Here is a 6,000-nt window from a genome sequence, read left to right as displayed (position 1 = left end):
GACAGAAGGGGGGAGAGAGACAGAGGTGCAGGGCGAGCGGGTGAGAGAGACAGAGGGGGATAGAGAGACAGAGGAAAAGAGAGAGATGGCTGGTGAAGCTTGAGGAAGGCAGCAGGCTACAGACAAGTCTTTGTAGCAAGCTGCTCAGTCGTAGCATAGCTCTCTGTGCGTCAACATAGGACACAGCCTCTCCAGTGGCTTCTCCTTTTACATCAGTCGACATCTTCAGTGACTGTCCATGCCGCTGCTCCTCTCTTTCTCCAGAGGAGCTGGGTTTGATTGCTTGGTTGGTTAGCTGCTCCCAGCACAGCCGTGTGATGTTGACACATTCTCCCCGACACACACACGCATCTGAAACCTGTTCTTAGCCCTACCACATCCTTTTATGGATAGGCTATATGTTATAATTAGCCACTCCCTTTCTGTTGAAGTGAGGTCCACTCCCAACCAGCCAGCTCACCAGCCACCAGGGCTTTCAAGTGGCTTTTCCTCTTCTATGGAACACATGTAAAAGGCTGGTTCTGCTGGTTTCATAAAGACTGGTGTCTCTCTGCTGGTTTCATAAAGACTGGGGTCTCTCTGCTGGTTTCATAAAGACTGTGGTCTCTCTGTTCTGCTGGTTTCATAAAGACTGGACTCTCTGCTGGTTTCATAAAGACTGGTGTCTCTCTGCTGGTTTCATAAAGACTGGTCTCTCTGCTGGTTTCATAAAGACTGGTGTCTCTCTGCTGGTTTCATAAAGACTGTGGTCTTTCTGCTGGTTTCATAAAGACTGGGGTCTCTCTGTTCTGCTGGTTTCATAAAGACTGGGGTCTCTCTGCTCTCTCTGCTCCAGTTCTGCAGATTGACCTCGTATGTGTATGCATGTGTATGTGTTTATGCCTGCCAGCCGTTGGGCCCTGTGTGTAATTAACCAGGGTTCTCATAAAGACTTGGCTCTCAGCGGGGTGCACAGTGTTATGGCGGGGCTAGTACTCATGCCAGCTCCCGTTTGGTCGTTTGTGTGTTGCGCTGATGGCTGTTGTAGGCAGGGAGGGAGGAAGAAAGGGAGGAAGGGAGGGAGGGCAAGGGAAGGAGGGATAGAAGGATAAAGAGGGAGAAGGAGAGAGAGGGAGAAGGTGGGAGAGGGATGGAAAGAGAGGGGGGGGAAGGAGGAAGGCAGGGAGAGAGAGAGGGGGAAGGAGGGAGGGAAGATGGGATGCAAGGGCAGATGGAGGGAGGATGTGAGGGAGGGCCCAGCCCAGATGTTTCCCATCAACAGGTAGTTATCTTACTAACATGCCAGCCATGCCTGGGACGTTTCTGGAGCTGCTGCTGCAGCTCAACTACAACACAGACAGGCTCACTGTTCTGTTCTACTCTACTCTACTCTACTCTACTCTGTTCTACTCTGTTCTACTCTACTCTGTTCTGTTCTACTCGGTTCTACTCGGTTCTACTCTGCTCTGCTCTACTCTACTCTACTCTACTCTGTTCTACTCTGCTCTACTCTACTATGTTCTACTCTACTCTGTTCTGCTCTACTGTGTTCTACTCTGCTCTACTCCACTCTACTCTACTATGTTCTACTCTTCTCTGTTCTACTATACTCTGTTCTACTCTACTCTGTTCTACTCTACTCTACTATGTTCTGTTCTACTCTACTCTGTTCTACTCTGTTCTACTCTGCTCTACTCTACTCTCCTCTGTTCTACTCTACTCTGTTCTACTCTAGTCTACTATGTTCTACTCTGTTCTACTCTACTATGTTCTACTCTGTTCTACTCTACTCTGTTCTACTCTACTCGGTTCTACTCTGCTCTGCTCTGCTCTGCTCTACTCTACTCTACTCTACTCTGCTCTACTCTACTCTGTTCTACTCTACTCTACATTGTTCTGCTCTACTCTGCTCTGTTCTGTTCTACTCTACTCTATTCTGTTCTACTCTGCTCTGTTCTACTCTACTCTACTCTACTCTACTCTACTCTACTCTATGCACTGTGCCTGACTGGACACCATGGTAACTAACTCAAGTCTCCTCTCCTCCCCAGACGCTCACAGACTCCCACCATCCCATCTGGGTTAGGGTTAGTTAACTAACACCATGGTAACTAACACCATGGTAACTAACACCATGGTAACTAACTCATGTCTCCTCCCCAGACGTTCACGGCCTGGTGCAACTCCCACCTGAGGAAAGCAGGAACGCAGATCGAGAACATCGAGGAGGACTTCAGGGACGGACTGAAACTCATGCTGCTGCTTGAGGTCATATCAGGTGAGGAGGAGAGGCCTGGTGCCCACATGTATCTCTAATGGTGCCCACATGATGTATCTAATGGTGCCCACATGATGTATCTAATGGTGCCCACATGATGTATCTAATGGTGCCCACATGATGTATCTCTAATGGTGCCCACATGATGTATCTAATGGTGCCTACATGATGTATCTCTAAGGGTGCCTACATGATGTATCTCTAATGGTGCCCACATGATGTATCTAATGGTGCCTACATGATGTATCTCTAATGGTGCCCACATGTATCTCTAATGGTGCCTACATGATGTATCTAATGGTGCCTACATGATGTATCTCTAATGGTGCCCACATGATGTATCTAATGGTGCCCACATGATGTATCTAATGGTGCCCACATGATGTATCTCTAATGATGCCCACATGATGTATCTAATGGTGCCTACATGATGTATCTCTAATGGTGCCCACATGATGTATCTCTAATGGTGCCCACATGATGTATCTAATGGTGCCCACATGATGTATCTAATGGTGCCCACATGATGTATCTAATGGTGCCCACATGATGTATCTCTAATGGTGCCTACATGATGTATCTCTAATGGTGCCCACATGATGTATCTCTAATGGTGCCCACATGATGTATCTAATGGTGCCCACATGATGTATCTAATGGTGCCTACATGATGTATCTAATGGTGCCCACATGATGTATCTAATGGTGCCTACATGATGTATCTCTAATGGTGCCCACATGATGTATCTAATGGTGCCTACATGATGTATCTAATGGTGCCCACATGATGTATCTCTAATGGTGCCCACATGATGTATCTAATGGTGCCTACATGATGTATCTCTAATGGTGCCCACATGATGTATCTCTAATGGTGCCCACATGATGTATCTCTAATGGTGCCCACATGATGTATCTAATGGTGCCTACATTATGTATCTCTAATGGTGCCCACATGATGTATCTAATGGTGCCTACATGATGTATCTAATGGTGCCTACATGATGTATCTAATGGTGCCTACATGATATATCTAATGGTGCCTACATGATGTATCTAATGGTGCCTACATGATGTATCTAATGGTGCCTACATGATATATCTAATGGTGCCCACATGATGTATCTCTAATGGTGCCCACATGATGTATCTAATGGTGCCTACATGATGTATCTAATGGTGCCTACATGATGTATCTAATGGTGCCCACATGATGTATCTAATGGTGCCCACATGATGTATCTCTAATGGCAGAGAACAGAGATATTCACAGCAGAGCCCAGTCCATTTATTTCAATGACGGCGAACATATGGGTATGCCTTGGAAAAACTAAACTTCCCAGAACTTTTCCCGAATTCAAACTTTTGTCAGACTTGGCATTGATTCCAGGATGTGTGTATGTGATCTACTAACACTGTAGCCGACAGCATACCCACAGGAACATAGCAACAGGAACATAGCAACAGGAACATAGCAACAGGAACATAGCAACAGGAACATAACAACAGGAACATATCAACAGGAACATAGTAACAGGAACATAGCAACAGGAACATAGCAACAGGAACATACCCACAGGAACATAGCAACAGGAACATAACAACAGGAACATAGCAACAGGAACATAGCAACAGGAACATAGCAACAGGAACATAGCAACATGAACATAGTAACAGGAACATAGTAACAGGAACATAGTAACAGGAACATAGTAACAGGAACATAGCAACAGGAACATAGCAACAGGAACATAGCAACAGGAACATAGCAACAGGAACATAGTAACAGGAACATAACAACAGGAACATAGCAACAGGAACATAGTAACAGGAACATAGTAACAGGAACATAACAACAGGAACATAGCAACAGGAACATAGTAACAGGAACATAGTAACAGGAACATAACAACAGGAACATAGCAACAGGAACATAGCAACAGGAACATAGCAACAGGAACATAGCAACAGGAACATAGTAACAGGAACATAGTAACAGAAATAGTAACAGAAACATAGCAACAGGAACATAGCAACAGGAACATAGTAACAGGAACATAGTAACAGAAACATAGTAACAGGAACATAGTAACAGAAACATAGTAACAGAAACATAGTAACAGGAACATAACAACAGGAACATAGTAACAGGAACATAGTAACAGGAACATAACAACCAGAACATAGCAACAGAAACATAGTAACAGGAACATAGTAACAGAAACATAGTAACAGAAACATAGCAACAGGAACATAGCAACAGGAACATAGTAACAGGAACATAGTAACAGAAACATAGTAACAGGAACATAGTAACAGAAACATAGTAACAGAAACATAGTAACAGGAACATAACAACAGGAACATAGTAACAGGAACATAACAACCAGAACATAGCAACAGGAACATAACAACAGGAACATAGTAACAGGAACATAACAACCAGAACATAGCAACAGGAACATAACAACAGGAACATACTAGAGGTTGACCGATTATGATTTTTTAACGGCAATACCAATAACAATTATTGGAAGACCAAAAAAAGGCGATACCGATACGATTTTTAAAATGTATTTATAATGGTGACAATTACAACAATACTGAATAAACACTTTTATTTTAACTTAATATAATACATCAATAAAAAGCCATTTAGCTTCAAATAAATAAATGAAACATGTTCAATTTGGTTTAAATAATGCAAAAACAAAGTGTTGGAGAAGAAAGTAAAAGTGCAATATGTGCCATGTAAAAAAGCTAACGTTTAAGTTCCTTGCTAAGAACATGAGAACATATGAAAGTTGGTGGTTCCTTTTAACATGAGACTTCAATATTCCCAGGTAAGAAGTTTTAGGTTGAGGTTATTATAGGAATTATAGGACTATTTCCCTCTATACCATTTGTATTTCATATTCCTTTGACTATTGGATGTTCTTATAGGCACTTTAGTATTGCCAGTGTAACAGTATAGCTTCCGTCCCTCTCCTCTCCCCTACCTGGGCTCGAACCAGGAACACATCAACAACAGCCACCCTCGAAACATCGTTACCCATCGCTCCACAAAAGCCGCGGCCCTTGAAGAGCAAGGGGAACAACTACTTCAAGTCTCAGAGCGAGTGATGTTTGAAACGCTATTAGCGCGCACCCCGCTAACTAGCTAGCCAGTTCACATCGGTTACACCAGCCTCATCTCGAGAGTTGATAGGCTTGAAGTCATAAACAGCGCAATGCTTGAAGCATTGCGAAGAGCTGCTGGCAAATGCAGGAAAGTGCTGTATGAATGAATGCTTACGAGCCTGCTGCTGCCTACCACCGCTCAGTCAGACTGCTCTATCAAATCATAAACTTAATTATAATAAACAAACAGAAATACGAGCCTTAGGTCATTAATATGGTCAAATCCGGAAACGATCATTTCAAAAATAAAACGTTTATTATTTCAGTGAAATACGGAACCGTTCTGTATTTTATCGAACTGGTGGCATCCATAAGTCTAAATATTCCTGTTACATTGCACAACCTTCAATAATTACATACAATTCTGGCAAATTACTTTTGCAACGAGCCAGGCGGCCCAAACTGTTGCATATACCCTGACTCTGAGTGCAATCAATGAACGCAATAGAAGTGACACAATTTCCCTAATTTAATATTGCCTGCTAACATGAATTTCTTTCAACTGAATATGCAGGTTTAAAAATATATACTTCTGTGTATTGATTTTAAGAAAGGCATTGATG

General features: G+C 42.9%; 1 pseudogene; it reads left to right on the top strand.

Moving 5' to 3' along the window:
• The first annotated feature begins 2,058 nt into the window (after positions 1–2,058).
• LOC135532182 (alpha-actinin-1-like) overlaps positions 2,059–6,000 on the top strand; it is a 69,127-nt pseudogene continuing 65,185 nt past the window's right edge.

The sequence above is a fragment of the Oncorhynchus masou genome, unplaced genomic scaffold (assembly GCF_036934945.1).
Source record: "Oncorhynchus masou masou isolate Uvic2021 unplaced genomic scaffold, UVic_Omas_1.1 unplaced_scaffold_1759, whole genome shotgun sequence".
NCBI classification, from domain to species: domain Eukaryota; kingdom Metazoa; phylum Chordata; class Actinopteri; order Salmoniformes; family Salmonidae; genus Oncorhynchus; species Oncorhynchus masou.
The sequence above is the reverse complement of the archived record's forward strand: the minus strand, read 5'-3'. Positions and strand labels throughout refer to the sequence as shown.